This window comes from Achroia grisella, unplaced genomic scaffold, assembly GCF_030625045.1.
Source record: "Achroia grisella isolate CSIRO2021 unplaced genomic scaffold, CSIRO_AGI_Agris_v1 utg5640, whole genome shotgun sequence".
In the NCBI taxonomy this organism is placed as follows: Eukaryota; Metazoa; Arthropoda; class Insecta; order Lepidoptera; family Pyralidae; genus Achroia; species Achroia grisella.
Window position 1 is genome coordinate 418412 of NW_026712945.1, and position 21460 is coordinate 439871.

Below are 21460 nucleotides of genomic sequence, written 5' to 3' on the forward strand. Positions count from 1 at the left end.
GAAATCGACTACCTTTATATAATATATGCCTATTAGAAAACATAATTCAAATTATTTGACATGCTTCTGAAAAATGTGTCAATGTCACTCAGTGTTACAGTTTCCGACAAAGTTTTATTTGCAGCCGCTCCCAAATATTTGTTTTACACTCCCATTTTATTATCAGGATACGAAGGTCGAAAATTGTATCAAATATATTATTATAACTGAATATTTAAATATGTATAACAGTACAAGAGAAGTCGATTTAAGTTTGTAACAAAGTTCTTAATGATTTCATGAATCACAAATCAAAACTTGGCTCACCAAACATGGCTGACGTAAATTGGACAGTTTTATAATGAGTGTATTTGTTGATTGACATCTCCTGTATTTGACATTGTTGTAAATTGGCAGTGACTTCACAGCTTCGTATGTACGGAACCCTTTCTCTTGTGTCCTGTTGTGTTTAATAGATACCTAAAGATCTCATAATGAAAGATCTAAACGTAATAATTTCAGGTTAAATTATTTATTTACTTATTAGATTCCCTTCCGATCCATCATTCGTTCAATTTAAACTGGTCGCCGAGGTTCGAACCCCTAGCAATGCCCTTCAGACTAAAGGCGTATTCGGAGTTGGCCTTCAGCCGTTCATAAGTACTTTCTTTGGTTTGGAGTGCCCCCAATCCTTCGGTGAAGCTGTAAAGGCCAGCTGCAGCCAACAGCTTTAAAATAGTTTGTAAAAAATCCGTCGCGTCTTTTCATTGGTATTTTAATGAAATCAAATTAATATTTTTCTCTATAATGAAATAAAATGTCAATTAAAGTTCTTTATAACTTTTTTCATCTAAGCTAAGCTAAGACCCCACGATGTTCTGGCTAGCAGTTCAGGACCGTTCTTGTAGAAATAGGTATTGACCTATTTCTTTACCAGAGATTGTAAAAAAACGTCTGCGTGGACCACTCAGTCTCTTCTACTTCAGCCGTCAAATATCTTGTTTTGTAAACTGTGTAGGTTGACGGTTGGGATGAAGCAGAGAAATTATAGGTTAACAGTTAGCATTTTAGTCCCGGCCAGGATAGGTGGTATAACGAACTGCAAAATAGTTTTAAAAATCTTTCGCGTCAAATTTCGCGTCTTTATAATAATAAAATTTATGAAGATTTTTAATTAAATTTCCGTATGATTTTTCAAACACATTATTTTTGAACCCTGTATTCTAATAATAATAATGAAATAACAGAAAAAAAATGTCAATTACAACAATTCTGAAGTGTGATAGTTCATTTGATTTTTATTTTTATAGTCATATTATTAACGTCTAATTTAGTCTGATGACCTGGGGCAGTTCGCTCCATTTTGGGCGCCACAGGGCATATTTCAATTAAACAGATATCAAACAGTGAAAGTTGAACTTTACAGAAATTGTCTTTTACCTTTTTATACTCAAATTCAATTCAATTCAAAATATCTTTATTCATGTAGGTCTATTACAGACTCTTATGATATGTCAAATCTACCGTCAGTTCGGAATGATTTCGAGATGAGAAGAACTGACAAGAAACTCAGCTCGCATTTTTTTTTTAATGTTGTACATATTTACAATAATACTCATTTAAATTCAAATTTGGGAGAATAGAGTGACCACCAGTATATGCTATATAAAAAAAAAAAATCAAAAAATCTAATCCGTGTTCGCAACCTGAACAGACCAGTCCCCACAAGCAGCACCCGTACACGAGTATGACGGATGAGCCAGCCATCATTGCACTCAACCCATCGACGATGTTCACCACGCCGCCAGCAGTGAACTTTATAGCGAGCATGACTGGACTCCACTACGTCATTTATATTATTTACAGGACCAATGTCACCCATTACAATATTTAATTTACATTATTTAAATTACAATATGTCATTACTAAATTTAGGATAAGTCTTTATTATATTATCTATGTCAATGAGAAAGTTATATCCATAACAAAAGTTAAAATTGTAATTTCCACACATTGTAGATTCAAGTAGTCGTTTATTTTGTAAAAGTTCTGTATTTTTTACATGTATCTTAAATTTCCCTTCATTTAAATTCAAAACATTATGCAATTTATTATAAAAACGTATACAATGTCCCATGAAAGATGTTCTTAATTTTTTGTTTAGATTACTAGGCATATTTAATTTATTTTTATTAACGTCTTTGTAAATAAATTTAATTTACGTACATTATATTTTCATATATATATTGATGACCTGGTTCTCTAAGAGGCGACAGTAAATTATATATTGAACGAACTCCTTTTTTGTAATATTTGGGCCCTGCCCCACAATATAATACCATACGACATTATACTATGGAAGCATATGTTCAGTATCAGTTAATGATAGCAAAACAGATATCAGTGTGAATATAACAGTGATTAAGTTGAACTTTACAGAAATTGTCATTCTTGTTTTACATTTGGTAATGAGAATTTAACACATTTTGTTTTCATTGAATTAAGCGCTAGATTATTTGATGTAAACCAGTTAAGAATATCTTCAAGAGTATTATTTATATTACTAAAATCCTTATTATTTCTTTTCACATTGAAAATAAGTGATGTGTCATCAGCAAACAACTGTGGTCTAAAGGTTAATATAGGTCGCCATAGGCACTTTGCAGCAAAATCCTACCACCCACTACGGTTGATCGTATAGTAATATTTGTAGAAACATTAACGTTAAATTATATTGAAACACATTGTTTCTATAATGAACTAGCTACTCGCCCCGGCTTCATACGAGTGTACGTATATTACATATATGAACCTTCCTCTGGAATCACTCTATCTATTAAAAAAACCGCTTCAAAATCCGTTGCGTAGTTTTAAAGATTAAAGCATACATAAGGACAGACTGCGACAGCGACTTTATTTTATACTATGTAATGATATCTAACTGAAAGTGTCTTTATTAAAAATTTAACAATATCTCTATTGTTATAAAAGAAATATTTATTACTATACGACGAATAAAAAACGAAAATAGACATATCAGTTTAAAATTATTATTTTGCGCAATTTATCTTAGAACAGTTTCTTTTTTCATCCTCAAAATGGGGTTGAAAGTTATTATAACTCTGCCAATTCTATTACATCCTATCGATACTGCATGTAAAATTAAAAGGTGGTACTTAATTTTACACAGCGCCATCTAGTCCCAAGATAAACAGAGCTTGTGTTATGGGTTCTAAACAATTGTTAAAAATACTGTAGTACATTGCTTTCTATCTCAAAAGTCAGGGACTTTATAATTTATGGTTACTATACATGTAAAATAACAGAAATTATTATTATTATTTCTTAAATACATATATAATATACAGAAAAAATATTCGGACAAATACAAACAACCATCTCATGATTACAAATGTTAGCTGCGTTGAATCGAACCCGCGACCATCAAAAGTAATTATTTCTTAATTTTATTATTATAAAATACATAATCCGTTTCTGAGCACGCTAAGTATGTTTATAACAAGCTTCTCAAAGTTTTAATACGATATCATTCAACACTTTCGCAGCCACGGGCTTCCGCCTAATCTATCCGCCCAGTGCAGTCGCAACTCTCACGAAGGGCGGTCGTGTTATCGCTTGACAACTTTGGCGGGAAAACACGATTGTATTTCGAATAGAATTCGATTTTTAAAAGTTTTGTTTTTAAATAATTGCCAGTTATGTTTGGGATATTATTGTATTGGTTCAATTAAAATTTTGTAAATAGAAGAGTAGTGTTTACGTTCCAGTTTTCATTTGGTAAGTTTCCACTTTTTTAATGTGTATTTTTAAGTTATATTTACTTGAATACAGTGATGGTTTAAATAAAATTTTTATGATTTTTTTTATGATTTTTATGGTTCAAATATATATATACGTATGTAGATGCCAGTTCGAAATTATTTAGAATAAATTTATTGTTTATTTTATTGTAGTCTTTGTAATATTCAGAATAAATACTTAGTAGTATTAAAATGATTAGAATTACAAAACTGGTAATTTAAAAGATGTTTTATTTTAATTTTAGAATGTATAATAATTTAAATAAAAATAATAAGCCCAATAAACACGGACATCAACTACTTTAAAAAATAATTAGCTTCTTTTTACTTTATACCTTACGGTACTTGTAATAAAGATACAAATATAAGCTTACCTATTTGAGTAAGTATATGTAGTATAACGTGACTTTGCTCCTATGAATTATTCAACAAGTGGCCATCATCACCATACTTATGTTGGTGATAGTATTTTTACCTCGTTACATAGTAATTGGTGATTAGTTAGCCTTCAAATGTAACAAGTAAATGAATTCTATTTTTATATATTTTGGTAATGCAAAGTCGCTATTTTCGTCTGTCTGTTTCTCCGTTTACTTCTTCTAAGCCCAGTAAGACATGACATGACATGTTTTTGCTATTTTTTAGAATATTATTTTTATTTTTACTTTAGAGAACTTCTTTATATATCAAAAATTGTACAGCAAAGTCGCTATTTTTGTCTGTCTGTTTCTCCGTTTACTGATTTTGATAGGGTTTTTACAATCTTTTCGAGAATATTCCGAAAAGTTGATACATGAACTATATGCGTAATGCGTATAGTTATCGTCGAAAAAGATAATTGTTAAAATTTTTGTTTGTTTGTCCGTTTGTACGCGCTAATCTTAGAAACAACCAATTTGGTCCAGTTTTCTGTAATGTATTGTGGTAAGTTTTACTGTGTAATATTATGTTATCTGTGGTTTTACTAAAAATTAGTCCCTTTGTTCCAAACTGTTTACAAATAAAACGGTTATATGCGAAGCCGCTGGCTGAGCTAGTTTATAACACAAGTAAGGATTAGACTAAGCCGAAAGGACCAGCATAGTCTGATACTATTTCCCCTGGTATCTATATGTAAATGCGGATCAGAGTAAATTGGTTTTTAATATGCACACTACGAATTTGCGATATCTTTAATGCTTCTTGGTTAAGTTGGGTGGAAGTGATTATTAATTAGGTATACATTATCACCTCTTTCTGTTATACATTGCAGCTATACAAGATGATCTCAGTAGTCTAGCAATGGAGCAATTTATTTATTTAATTATAGGTACTACTAGTTTTATAAACCCGTGTTCCCGCGACGGGAATTTATTTTTAATTGGACGCGTGGAATTTTATTTTATTTCTCTAAAATAAAAGTAGCTAAGTTACTCCTTAATATAACAGCTACTTGCCAAAAAAAGTCCTGTCAAAATCGGTCCAGCCATTTCAGAGATTAGCCGGAACAAACAGACAGACAGACAGAAATTGTAAAAAATGTTGTTTTGGTGTATGTACCGTATTTATATTCATATGTATATAGTAAAAAACGGTTATTTCAATATTACAAACAGACAATTATTCACATGTATAGATATGTGGTTTTTCAAGAAGGGTATATTAAGGTTTCTAAAGGGTCAGCGACGCGCAGGTAACACCCTTGGTTTTTCAGGCATCCATAGGCTACGGTAACCATTTACCATCACATGGACCGTATGCTGGTAATAATATTATATTATAATATTAATATTGAATATTCTCTGTGGTCGCGGCTCTGACGACGGCAATCTGTTACGGTAGTGCTGATACACCATCCCCTTTGGCCAGTATTTCTCATTTATGAAGGTGGGCAGTATGTTGGTGGCAACCTGGGCCATAAACGCCTTGAAACTCACGTTCTGACTCGGTTCGAGTCGCGTCACCCTCAATGTGCATTGGTCGCGCCTTCTATTTATCATGAACTAGTGGAATTTCAGAATAAAAGGCTTCAGTTCTAAATTTTTAGGAAAGATAACGCATGAGTGTCATGCGCATCAAATGATAACCTCATATCCGTATCGCTGTTCATCATTTCAGCCCGGAAGGCGTCCACTGCTGGACAAAGACCTTCCCCAAAAATTTCCAAAACGATCGGTCCAGCGGTGCTCGCAACCAACGCTTTCCAGCGATCTGTCTTCAGCGACGATCAGATCGTCGGTCCATCTTGTCCGAGGGCTTCTTTCCGTATCGCTGTTCACGTATATAATAATAATTAAAATAAAAAAAAAACTATATATATTTGGATATATTAATTATTATACATATATGATAATATAATAGATTACTATGTATATAAGCGTAACTTACTCATTATCTCTGAAGAAACACATTAAACAATTAAATTTTATTTATCTAAGCACTTCTGTAAAATGAAATCTATCAATATACATATACAATGAGAAATTATACAGAACAGAAGAGGAAGAAACAAAAAAACATGTATAGCTTGCAAAGCAGGCTGGCGGCTGAAATTGGTACGACTGAGGTACCCCGTGCAGGTGATTTTTTATAAGTGGAACTTCGCTATGTGTGTGCTTTAATAGATTAGGACATACTATAACTAGGACCCTAACTGGATCACTGCAAATTAAATAAATACGTGGCAAACCCAGACCTTTGCTTAACAAAGATTTGAAGATTTTGCCAAATGTAAGAGAAATCGCCACTACACATCCTATGAGTCCACTCATGCATAAACTAAATATCTCTTTAGGAAAGTATACACTATCCTCGTGAGATAGAAACCGTCGCTTCTAAGAATACTCGTCAATTCTTGTCCCTGATAGGTCTAGGCAGCGATTTCTAAAAGTGCGAGGACAATAGGTCTATGCAGGTTGCAGTATTACAGGTCTTTTTAGCACCAAGTAATAGCCGAAAGTCCTTAATAAAAAAAGTCAATCTATTTTATAACTATAGAAAATATTAATATTTCAAGGGTATAGTATAATTTTCTTAATAATTGTTATTTAAAATAACCACAGAATAAAATTGAAAGTGTCTCGTTTGAAAGCGGACAATAACTCTTGATACAAAAGGATATTTATTTTCAAGTATTATTATAATGGTCGCTTTTAAAAGGGGAATTAAATTTAATTAAAAGATATTACATTCTTGACTTTACTTTTATTGTGTTCGTTTGTGTTGAATACGTTTTAATAAAAGAACTTGCAATATTACTATTAGAGGTAATACAAGCATTTGTATTCATGAGAATATCTGTTTGTTATTATCTGTCTGACTTTTTTAATATTCTACTGTTCTGGCAGATGTTGTTTTGCCATATTAATTATTTCAAGGAATTATTTTTTTTAATAAGGACTCTCTTATCACCTAGCGGGTATAATTTAGCTTTCTTAGGTCTACTAAGTATACACTAAAATTTTATTCAAATTGGTCAAGGCGTTTCGAACGATTTTGTGTCAGCTAAATTTATCAGTCGAGTTTCTTGTCAGTTCTTGTTCTCAATTGAGTTGCTAGTCAAATTGGGCGGTAGGGATAGTAACAAACAAAATATCTTGATTAGTGTTTGAAAGTATCCTTATATGATTAAATGATATTCACTTTGGTTTAGAATCGAACTTACGATCCTTTGTGTGTAAGTTAGCGTAGTGAATTTTATGTAGCTTTTCCGTACTCACAAATTAATTCTATTTTATTATAAGCTACCCCGTGAAACGTCGCCTGCATCACACTTATTATAGTTCATCCAATTTACCTAATATATTCTTAAACTATAGCCTACGTATGTGTTATTCTAACGTATACACTTGTATAACTTTACAGTAATACAGCTTGTAATACTGTAAAGTTTCATCAAAATCCGTTAAGTAGTTTTTGCGTTAAAGAGTAACAAACATCCGTCCATAATCACAAATTTTTCTAATACTAGCTTTTACCCGCGGATTCGCTCGCATTGAATAAAAATATTAGTTTCTTTTTAAATAAAAGTATCCTATGTTCATTCCAATACCTCCAAGAACATGTGTATAAAATTTCATGATGATCAGTAGTTTTTACGTGAAAGCGTGACAAACATCCCTACTTTGACATTTATAATATTAATACTATATTAATTTATTATTTACATAACCTAATTGTACAACTAAGAACCTAAAATTAAAAAGCTTAAAAAATATAATATGATGACTAAAATATATTATTAAAAGGGGTCCCTTTAGGCAACGTTCCGAAGATACTGGCAGCGTTTCCTCTTTGAATAGCTAGACTAATTCTTTGTCCGAGGTAGCTGCCAGCTCTTCGGTCTTCTGTGATGTCGACTAACCTTTTCGTTATTTCTTTGAAAAGTCTTATAGCGCTAGGACCCCACGGACCAAGGGTCTCGTCTCTAATATTAATTAAGGATTAGTAAGATAAAACAACGCTTACTTAATTATTGTTTAGAATCTTGTAAAATTATGATTAAATGTCCTTTACCGCGATAAACCCCTCGTCACGTATCCGACAGACGTGAATAACATAAGGCCCGACGTACACTTGAGAATATGTATGGCGCCTTACGTCGTGACTGTCAATTACAATGCTAGAATAAACAATTGTGTCGATGACAATTTTATATTTTTTTTTTTGACATACCCACATTTTGTTGTTGCGTTCACCTCAACATTGACACTTAATGAAGCCTGTGACGCTTAAGAACGTCAAGTTTTTATATATATATATATATATTATACTTTATTGTACAACTAAGAACCTAAAATTAAAAAGTTTAAAAAATATAATATAAGAACTAAAATGTATTATTATTTATATATATATGTATGTATATACTCGTAAATACAAAAGGATCTACAGTTACTAGAAACTTAGGCTGTATTTATTAAAAATAAATTGTAGCATGTATAATATACAGTAACATTTTAAAAATCATTTATTCATGTAGGACATTTTAGCCGCTTATGCACGACAATTTTTTCAACATAATATTTTTCCCTACCGTCCAGCTCAGTACACAGATTCAATTGAGAAGAACTGGCAAAAACTCAATTGAATTACTTTTTTTTTAAAGCCAGGTTATTTACAATGTTTATTGATATATTGGGTTTATATTTAACATTAAATGAAAATCCCGTACAGGAACAACAAGTGCCATTGCACGCTCGTCATTCAAGTAATTAGTGGGGCTAGATAGCGCTGTGTAAATTGTCCCGAAATATTAAAATTATTTACAGAGGAAGTTTTTATATAATTTGAATGTAAAATAGGGAAACAGCCCGTCTAAGAATAAGTGATTAATTATAGCCTGTATATATAAAAAGTATACAGAGATTAGATCAATATATAACGCCTAAATGCATGACTAAGATGTCATGTCAAAAAAAAAAAAAATTCTTTTTTTATTTCAAACCTCAACCGAAACTAATATAATATAGTTAGCTTGGCGGACGCAATTGGGAAGACAAAGACAAACATCTAAACAGACAGCTTCGTACAAGCTCTTCTTCAGTAGAGAATAAGCAGTTATAAAATATAACATTGAAATCAGAATCGCCTTTTTGTAACAGTCGACTGATAAAAATTGTTTTCCGTCAAACACCTACACCTAACCATTCCACAAGGCAGAAACCTTACTCGATGTCAAAACCCATTTATCATGGCTCACGGCCGATACTTTGCCACTCCAGGGCCGTAAATCATTTTTGAAATGTCAAATTAAGAAAAAAAATTCATACCTCATTTCCGTAGCGGCCAACGATATATCATGCAGCATATTTAGTGTCCAAACGATAATTTCCCTCGGGTACACACGATGTAACCACCATTTTAATGTGATCCTTTGTCTTGCCTAGTGTAATCTGGTTTGAACTGGATTTAACTAGTTTCAACTGGATACCGCAGAATAATATATTCATATAATACAATCATGTGTTCTTACCACTATTTTCTTGATTACTTTCTCAGTATTTTGTAATTGTTTAGTAAATACAGTATTTAAATTGTGATAGGTAAATAATTAAAATTGAAATAATATTATAATAATTTCCTTCTCTACTAAGCTTACATTGTAAATATATAACTATATTACCGATGAAATTAAAGGTAGTCACAGCACTATTTTTTTTATACAAAATTTGAGATAACAGTAGCGACAGCGAAAATACATAGATGGAAAATTGGTAGTCTGTGACGATAAAAAATATATTAACATTATTTTTTTATCTTAAAAAATATTATATTAATATATCTGTTAGATTGTTGGGGCTAAATCTCTGGATAGATTGACAGGATTGCCTGGTAGATAACGCCGCAAGGTATTAAGTCCGCAATATGTACTCACTATCTGACCCGCGTAACTTCGTCTGCATCACATTTATTTTACATAATATCTTTTTAAATTATAGCCTATCGGTTATTCTATTGTATAATCTATATTACTGTAAAGTTTCATTAAAATCCGTTCAGTAGTTTTTGCGTGAAAGAGTACCAAACCTCCATCCATACTCACAAACTTTCGCGTTTATAATCTTAATTGGATTATTTTTGTGCATAGAACTTTAATAAACGAAAATGAAATATTTTTCCTCTATTATCGTTCACACAATGACATCCGCACGTCTTTTTTTAATAACCAACTGGCCCACACTACCGTCGCATACAATTTATCGTTACACAATTTAGTATTTCGCGTCCCAATTTGTTGGTTTGTCAGTTGTCACCGTTTTTGATGTGGGTGGGAGCTTGTTACGATCTGACAAGTTACTGAGGATGTGTAGCCTTTATTACATAATACATTGACAAAAAACATATGCGTATTTATTCCACAATATATGTATATATATATATACATATATAATATATTGTAGATATATATTATATATATATATACATATTAGCGCAGCTAGTATATATGTATATATATATATACATACTAGCTGCGCCCGCGGTTTCACCAGTATGAAATTTATAGCCTATGTAAATGTTATTATCATGTGTAAGCTATATTACTGTAAAGTTTCGTTAAAATCCGTTCAGTAGTTTTTGCGTGAAAGAGTAATAAACATCCATCCATACTCACAAACTTTTGCAATTTTCCCCGTTTTTGCAACATTTTTCATTGATGCTTCACTTCTATTGGTCGTAGCGTAATGTTGTATAACTTAAAGTCTTCCGCGGCAAATGGACTATCCAACACAAAAATATTTTTTCAATTCCAACCAGTAGTTCCTGAGATTAGCGCGTTTAAACAAACAAACAAACTCTTCAGCTTAATAATATTAGTACATCGCATATATCATGCCATATTAAAAAAATCATATTTATCTCAAAAAACGGAATGAAGATCCGTCAATGTGTATGACCGCGATTTTCTATTCGTAGAGCTTCATGTCAATTTTCATTAAAATCGTAACAAATAGACAGACACGTTCAAATGAAGTACAAAAAGATGTTGGTTTGCTCTTTCTAACTCTGTTTTTGTTTTTTCGTATATGCGTTTGTTTTATGATGTACTAAACGACGTCAGCATGACATATCAGGCAAGTTATTACCAGAATGTGCAACCGTTTGGGATTCGTTCGCTCTGCGTGTTGAAGCTGATTTAAAACCTAACCTGCTATATATCCTTATAAAAAATCGTTAGATCATATCTGTAATACATATTGTATATTGAGTGCATATTGCTGATATACTAAAATAAAAATCTTAAGACAATTCACACAGCGCCATCTAAGTTAAGCTAGCTAAAGCTTGTGTTATGGGTACTAAATAACTAATACAAAAACATAGATTTTTTTCGTAAATACATACATATTATAACATGTATGCATTTACGAAAAAAATCTGCAACATGCAAAACACTAAGACCGATATAAACAATCATACGAAAGAATACAAATGTTTGTGCCGTGCGAGGAATCGAACCCCGACATAAAGCGGAGTGCTAAACCGCTAGACCACCGAGGTCGTCAAAATTGTCCTATACATCATTTAATTTCAACGAACACTTTAGGAGATATCTTAGTTTTAATAAGAGACAAACCTCAACGATTGGATACGTACTAAGTCAGGTCGAGTTGCCAGTCAAAAATTGAATTATTATTACACGTGGAATTACAACAAAATCTATATAATTAATAGACTGTTATAAAGAAAGGGTTGTATTTTTAATGTAACTTAACAATAACAGCGAAGAAATAACCACAAAGTTTGCGTAAACTCTCGAACAACACGCAACAACTCCAACTTTGCTAGAACTTGGAAAATAAATACAAAAATTTTGTACGCGAATTAATAACTGTAGTGAACTAGACAAGTAAGAGATATATGATCTGTATTTACTTCATGACAGCTCCCTGAAGGAGTATTGAGAGGTTAATACTCACTGATGAGTATTTCTACTTATATAATATTACTAGCTGTACCTGCGGTTTCACTCGTGTCAAATTTATAGCCAATATGTTATTCTGATGTATAAGCAATGTTACTGTAAAGTTTCATCAAAATCCATTCAGTAGATTTTGCGTGAAAGAGTAACAAACATCAATACTTAAAAACTTTCACGTTTTTAATATTATTAAGATAAGATATATACAATATAATAATAATATCTAGTAGCAAAACTTAATATTTTTTTAAAATATATACATAGAAAACATCCAGATCGATGCAGAAAATCGTACTCATGAATGTTTGTTGCGTGCGAGGTATCGAACCCGCAACCATCGGAAGTAAAGCGGTGTGCTAATCCGCTAGACCACCGAGATCGTCAATATAAATACTATAATTGTAATATAATGGCTTACAAGAGTTTTTAAATGTTTTTTTATGGATTACTTGCTACTGCGCTATACTTCGTCTGTTTTTCCTATCCTTGTATTACAATATAACTTCACTTCAAAGTTCCTTTTAGGTTTTTTGGTCGTAGAACGTAGAGAATGACAGTCAAATATACTGATGAAAGTGTTTTATAATAAAAAAAAATATATAGAGATGACAGCGTAACAGTTAGTCACACATTAGTCACACATAAAAGTGATATATAGACAAAGTTAGAAAGACGGCGTAATATTCATCCAAGTTCTCACTGGCAATAATGGTATATGAATTCAAGATGAGTTCTTTTAATACAAAATGTGTAAAATCTATTCATCGCCTTTATGAAAAACATCTATTTACGAAATGGTACATGAATAATAATATTAATCTAAGGACAATGCACAGATCGCCATCTTGACCCAAGTTAAGCTAGCTAAAACTTACACATAATACATAGAAAATATCCAGATCGATACAAACAAACATACTTATGAATACAAATATTTGTAATAACGTGGAATCGACTATCGGAAATAATAGGTGGTGTGCCAACTGTGTGTGTGTAAACTGTTAGACCATCGAGGCCGTCAAAAATAAAAAAAATATTTTTTCATATAGGATCTTTCTTAAATGCACATAATTATTTTTGTCACTATCCCTACCTTTCACTTGGTCTTGTTATTTCAGTTGAGAAGTGCAGGGAAGAAATTCAACAGAAACACTGTTTATGTTATTGAAATTTGCTATGACAACTAACGATGTAATAAGTGCATATGAAAGGAAGACACTCACTAAAAATACAAAATGACAAGGTTAATACATTCAAATGCCCTAAAAAATAAACGAGCTACTTGAAACAATACTCCAATAAGCTAATGCCATTGAGTGAAAACCATATATGCATCATGACTTGGGCCCTCGGACAGTGCAAATTAAATAAACACATAGGAAACTTAGACCTGAAGCTGAAGAGGAAACACTACACATACTATGTGGTTGTAGCCCACTTATGCGTTAACGAAATATCCCCTTTAGATCCCCTGTACTCTGTCCTGAGGCAATAAAAACCAAAGAAAGCTCCAAAGAATGTCCTTCAATTCTTGTTCCTGATGCATTTATGTAGCGAACTTTGAAAAAGAGCGAGCGCAATACATATCTGTGGATCGCAGTGCTACAAAAGCACCTGGCAATAAACTAGACCACTATCTAAAAAAGCTTAAAACACATGCTTCAGCATGACTATAATTATAGTAGAAAGCACGAATATAAACTTCATGCGCTGCATCATTATCATCTGCGTAGACGGTCTGCTACGAAAAACGTCCGATGCTACGGCTACGCTTCCTGACGGCACATATACATTTGTTTAGAGTTTTGCAATTTGTATCGGTCGATACTTTTATGTACAATAAATGATATATATTTAAAAAAAAAATATTTAATTGATATATACTTAGTTGTTTAGGACCCATAACAAAAGCTTTAGAATAGCTTAAATTATTACAATATTCACCATATTGTTATTTTACACTATTCTGTTATTTTTTTAGAATTGGGAAAATAGTGTAAAATAACAATATTCACCATATTGTTATTTTAGAGTTTTCGACAATTAGTTTAGTCGATACTTTAATACAATAAATGATATATATTGGGAAAAATAGTAAGTAAATATTTAATTGATATATACTTACTTATTTTCCTAATTCGAAAAAAATGACAGAATAGTGTAAAATTATTACAATATTCCCATTTGATGGTAAACTATTCTGTCAGCCTATGGACGCCTGAAAACCAGGGGTGTCACATACAATATGCCGACCCATATTGTTATTTGAAAAACCTGTTATTTAAAAAAAAAATGAGTGAAAATTTTATGAATGTATATTTTTTTAAATACCATTGGATTATAATAATAGTAAATAATACTCTATTAAGAATAACAATGCCTGTGTCAGGTACCGCTTTTCTGTATACAGTGCCATGAATGTGTGTTTTTTATAAGATTTTAAAAGAATGAAAAAAGAAACTACTAAAATGTAAGTATTATATATAAGATTACTTTGTTATTAACAGTTTATTAGAAACATAAATTTAATTTATAAAGTTTGATCACTAATTGTAATTTATCTACAGCAATAAAATTAAATATAGTTTTGCACTGTATATTTTATGCTAAAAGATTTATTAAATTATATTTTATTCCAAATGATTTATTAAATGCAGTCGGAATAATCCTCCATTTGCCAGTACGATGAGAAATAATGGCTTACCATCTGATTTCTTCATAATAGAATATATTTCATTCTGTATAATAAAATTAGGAAAACATTTTTACAAACTTTTGTATTAATTAGTATCTCTTGTACTACAGTTTTACTTGTAATTATTAAGGAAATTTATAAGAAGAATCTAGAATATGAAAAGTGAGGTAATTAATAAGATATTACACTAAAGTGGGACACGACATCAAAATTTCTAGACTAATTAACATTTTATAGATTTTAGGCTAAGGAATGACTAATTGGAATTTTAAAACATCCGTTTATCACGATCTAACGACAGGCCCAGCCTCTAACGGTTGCAATTATTTGACGATCTCTATGGTTTAGTGGTTTATGTAGCTTACGATGGTATCGTGTTCGATTCCTCACACAATGCAAAATTTGTATTAATGAGAATGAGTGTCTGTATTGATCTGAGTGTTATTTATGTATATTATCTGTATATTTAAGTATTTCTATCAGTTGTCTAGTACTTAGAATACAAGTACCGATTTAGCTCGGGGCTGGATAGCGCTGTGTGAATTGTCCAGGGTTATTTTTTTTTCCAATTAAATTTTATTGATATTTTTGGTACCTAATTTATTTTTATATAGTACGTATTTTATAGTTATTATTATTATAGAAACCCAAATACAATAAATATTCTTCATTTACTAAACTTGTAGCATTAAATAGGAGAAAGAATTTTTAGAATAGATATATTTTTGTTACAAACAAAAGTTAAATCTTTACGTATTTATTGTAATACTTTAGACTACGCCAGGAATGCGAAATAAATAGTAGCTATCGTTTCAGGATATTCAGGAATACATAAACTGAAATACCATTGAGACATTGACGAATGATACAACAATTCAGATAGGGAAATGCACTTTAACACAAGGGAATAGAATTTCAATTTGAAAATTTATTTTGAACAGTTCTACACATTGAAAACACAAATATAATATTCGGACGTTTATATTGCATTCCCAACAAAATGCTATACTCGAAATATGTCATTTTTGAAGTTAGGGTTTCATTTTTATTAGGTCGTTTGGGCTATTGTCAGGTGCTTGGCCTGTAGCACTGCGATCTGCATAGGTCTATTGTCCTCTCCCTTTTTCAGATTTAGTTACCTAGACCCGTCAGGGATAAGAATTGAAGGATATTCTTAGGAGTGATGGTTTTTATCTCCTCAGGATAGAGTGTAAACTTTTCAAAAGAGATATTTCTTTTGTCCATGAATGGGCTACAACAATGTAGGCGTTTCCCCTTCAGTTCGGTACAATCCGCAGATTTTTGTATATATGTTATGTTTGTTCAATTTGCAGTGTCCTGTGAGGAACATGTGAATTAGAACTTAGAGCATATTAGATTTTTAATGTTAAAGCTTTAGAGTGGATTTTTCTAAATTTGTAATTTTTTAGTATAGTGTAGACTTCATATTGCAACGTTCGAATTCGTTTCTATGTTTTGTACTTCGCAAAGTAACAGAAATAAAAATAATACCTTCAGAAAAAACAAACTCGTCTGAGTTGGTACCTCTGTCTCGCCTAATTCTGGTGAGAGTATTTTCCTTTGCTATATTCCAGTATATTGAATGAGATTTGTATCGCAGTGAAATTACAGCTGACAGCCTATTTAACGGTGTGCCATTATATTTATATATACATATATATGAATACAGTGTGAAACTTACCTTGTGTTCCTCATAGGCATTGTCATTAATGAAGAGTAAGTTCTTATGCTGTAGGTACTTGTTAATTGTAATATAATATAATACAAAGCTATTATTTTCTTTTATAAATATTCTATACAGAATAAAAGTAAAGCGTTAATTAATTAATAAATTTATTTTCCATTCTTTTCTAACCTTTTATCTTTTCTTCTCTACTCAAACTTTGTCTGTAAGAGATTGCATAAGCGATAAGGCCGTTTTTAACCTATTACTCTGTTAATTTTGAATTGTGTGAATTAAGACTTTATTTTAATTTTTATACTCTTAATGAGTGCAATTAAGAGTATAAAAATTAAAATAAAGTTAGACACAATTGCAAATGATCTGCAGATTACAACTCTTAAAGAAATACTACTATCCCATCAAAAACATAAATGTGAAATGATAGCCGAGTTTAATATTATGATATATGCCTTGATTGTTGACTTCTATGACAAAAGAGGTGGGATTTAAATGGGTGCCAAGTTCAATGGTCTGTCCTGAAATGTATTTATAACAATATAAAATATCATTTCTTCTTATAACTTAGGATAATATACTGTAGCCTAAGGTCTGACTTGGCCAGTTCTCATATACCAATTATTACTTTCGACTGCTAGTTACTACTAATAATAAAATAGGAACCGACAAATAACATATTTAGAACTTGCGAAGGCTACAGTATATTACAATTTACCAGTTTCAGATTTTTTCCTTTATATTCACCTAATTACCTATCTGCATTCCAAATTTGAACTACCTAGGTCACCTGGAAGTGGGTTATAATTTTGATCTATAGTTCTCTTACTTGAAACTCGGCTTGACACGCTACCGCGTGTCTAGATAATAACATCTATGTTCCAACAACTGATATTAGTTTTAAAACGACCAATAACTCATTTAGATGTGATTCTGCGGGAATCGTGCAAATCTTAACAACCCTTGCATATTCCATCAGAAGACGTTTAACATAAAATAGTGAAGCCCCCAATCCCGCTTACTATTTATTTATCTGTTGCCTAAACAGAAAACGGTCCTAAAACGCCATCGACATAAACACCACGGTAATAAAAACCAACGGTCGTATCTGCGAATGCGATCAACAGATCATGAATAAATTTACAAGATCTCCATGCCCGAGGACCCGAGTAATACCATAATGTAAAAACATTTCTTATTCTTCAATGGTAAACAATGGCGGAATTAAGATATGGAACTTATGTTTGCTTTGAGAGAAGTTTCCAAAGAGATTCTATCGGATTCCCTTTATAATGTTGGATTCGCTCAAAGCGAACAAGTTAATTATGCCCTATTAATCGGAATTACGTACTTGCTTCCTGTACTGTGACTATCGTAAATGCCCTTTATTCTATCTTCTAAGCCCTGTAGTAGGCTTTGATTCCTACTTATGTATTCTAGTATCAGTTGTCTAGTACCCATAACACAAGCTTTGCTTAAGACTAGATGGCGCTGTGTGAATTGTCCTGAATTATTATTACTAAACGTTACCTAATTAAAACATCTTTATTCAAATATGTCTATTTACAGACACTAATGATAGTAAAATAAATACTTTGTATCATTGATTCTTTAAGTCAATTGTGTCTTTTTTGTTATTATTTTATTGTACAATAAAGTATTACAATCAAACAAACAAGAGTTTGAACAGAGAAGAAAATGAATTTTTTTATCCAAATGAATAAATATAATTTTAAGTGTTTTGAATATTCAGTCATATTTTTTAATCTCATTCAGATTGCAGTTTTAATCAAGAAGAATGTGCAAGAAACTTGCCTGTTACACTTTTAAATAAATCTATCACTTTACATTTTTACATATAAATTTCTCAGATTAAGATATGATTCCTCTTGCCATCTTGTTATATCACTGCTTTATTTCAACGTTCTATCGAAATACTGTTAACAAAGAATATGTTTTGCGGCCCAAATTTACCTCTAGTATAACACGTGAATAATGTATAAGATTTTTTCTTGCAGACGAAGCCACCTAACTGTAGTTATATAAAGCAACACGCGAATACCCCGAACAGAAACAATGGAGCTATTCAACAACGTTTCTGTTATGGAATTTTAATCAAAACTCAACAAAAACAAGTCTAGAACAAAATATTTAAAGCTGAACTCATGAACACTCCGTGATGCGTGTCGAGTGAAAACTCGTTTCTCGTTATTCAGAGTTTTGAACTAGTTGTGAACAAAAATTATCAGTATCTAATTGTTAGAAATATGGGAAAGGATATAAGTTAGGTCAGTTATGTAGCTAGATTCCAGACGAAAGGACTTGGAATTAATTTATTTTATATATACACTTATTATCTGAACAATTAATTAAAATAGGAGGTCCTTTATCTGGGGAGTCTACCATTTAAGTCTGTAACAATATAACTCTTATTGTTTATGTGTGTATAATTAGTTTAATAATCTATAACAGAACACATCACATTATTTGAAATCTATATATTTATATATTACTAGATGACCCCGCATAAACATTGTTTTACTATATAAATTAAAATAGGGGTTGAAGGGTCAACCCCTATTTTTTAATAGCTATCTAATTTAGGATTGATATGAATTTTTTAATACCACTTTATAAAAAAATGACAAATAATAATGTTAGGGGTGGAAAACCCTTATCCCTAAGGATATGAAAAATAGTAGCCGATTTTCAGACCTATTGAATATGCATATAAAATTTCATAAAAATCGGTCAAACCATTTCGGAATAGTATTGCACGAGAATTTTATATATAAGATATCATGATTTGCATTCACATATTAAAGAATAATACATATACATATTTATATAAATACTAGCTGTCCCGGCAAACGTTGTTTTGCCATATACATTAATAACGCTATAAAAAAATAGGGGTTGATGATAGAAGGGTGAAAATTTGGGATTGTATGTATTTTTGTATGTTGTCTCATAAAAACTTAGAAACTAAAAATATTGTCTAATAAAATAAAATAAAAATTTAGGGATGGACTACCCCTAACATTTAGGGGGATGAAAAATAGATGTTGGCGGATTCTCAGACCCACATACGCTCACAAAATTTCATGAAAATCGGTCCAACCGTTTCGGAGCAGTATGGGAACGAAAACTATGACACGAGAATTTTATATATGTATAAGATAATTATAATAATTATAGAAGCCAACGGAATATCAGCGCTGCAGATTTATCTGTAGCTTTATGCTGAGTTGATTGCCGATTCATCTTTTGGACACATAAAGGCACTTCCATTTTTTAATTAGTACAATATAAATTTCTGTATCTTATATATGCTATGTGTTTGTAATCAAAATACTAATCTATCTGTATTGTATTTATTTATTAAATAACGACATCAGTAAATATTTACAATTGAATTAATTACTGTGTACTAAAATTTAGGATAGATTTATACGTACACAGGGCCATCTATCGTATAGTAAATAGATGCTAAAATTAGTGATAATAAATATATAATAATTAAAATATGAATTCATTAATAACAGCATAAATATATTTATAACTAGCTGACCCTCGCAATTTCCTTTGCATCACACTCATTTGACTTTTATCATTATATTTAGCCTAATTTACATAATATCTTTTTAAATTATAGCCTGTATTATTCTGATGTATAAGGTATATTACTGTGAAATTTCATTAAAATCTGTTCAAGACTTTTTGCGTGAAAGAGTAACAAACATCCATCCATCCATACACACAAACTTTCGCATTTATATTATAATATATATAAGATTAACAAGAATGAATAATACTATGCTTCATTCAGCGGGAGAGTGTTGAGTTCAATTAAGGCTATATTAAATAATTAAGGGTAGGTATCAGTACTCGTTATATATGTTAGTATTAACAGTGCAGTGTTCACACCGTTATACTAACTTTATGTGTAGATTGTTACAATTATCTAAAATAATTATTTGTATTATATATCTCACCCTCTCACTCATATACACACCCTCACATACAAACACATTCACAGACATAGGTACACATACAATACACACATAAATAACTGATCTGGTAAGTTTAATTTAAAAACCTATTTTGATAGCCTCGGTGGTCTAGCGGTGTAGAACACAGCTTTACTTCTGATGGTCGCAGGTTCTATTCCTCGCAAACATTTGTATTCATGAGTATGATTGTTTGTATCGGTCTGGGTGTTTTCTATGTATTATTATGTATATATTTTAAAAAATCTAATTCTTTATATCAGTTGCCTAGTACTCATAACAGAAGTCTCTGTTTACAGTGGGACTGGATGGCGTTGTGTTAATTTTAATATTTATTTATTATATTTTATTTTGTGTATGTTTTCAGTCATGCCGTAAACCATTAGCACAGGCGGAAGCATGGTATAACCAACACAATTAAAAAATATATAAACTCAAACTAAATAGACATATCTATCCGTTACTAACAATACCCTCTCTCCTGCTAAATATTTAGATCTAATAATGTTTCAGTCGCATACTATTCGATGTCTTGTCTATAAAGGGAGCACCTACATCTAATAATTTATTCAGGATTAGACCGACATCGATTCGCCCTTCGATTATCGTTTACATGTTGTTTCCAAATCCTTGAAGACTTCGTAAGACTGTTTATGTACGTACAAAGCGACAGTATCCTAGAAATTGTTTCACAGTCTATAAATATATGTTATAGTAAAACTTTGAGCTCTATTAGAGAGAATATAAAATACATTTTTTTCACACACTCGTAAAGTTGGTTTATATTATATATATATATATATATCAGCAAAAACTGTATTTGTGAAAACTGAAACTGTGAATTCAGACCATTAT

General features: G+C 31.2%; 1 protein-coding gene across 1 annotated transcript in view; it reads left to right on the forward strand.

Annotated features, from left to right (window-relative positions):
• The first annotated feature begins 3695 nt into the window (after window positions 1-3695).
• The window catches only part of LOC131848591 (cell adhesion molecule Dscam2-like), a 123536-nt gene continuing 105771 nt past the window's right edge, over window positions 3696-21460 (forward strand). Inside the window, exon 1 of the mRNA XM_059198507.1 lies at window positions 3696-3777. The gene's annotated coding sequence lies outside the window, so the exon portion shown is untranslated. The remainder of the gene's footprint in view (window positions 3778-21460) is intronic.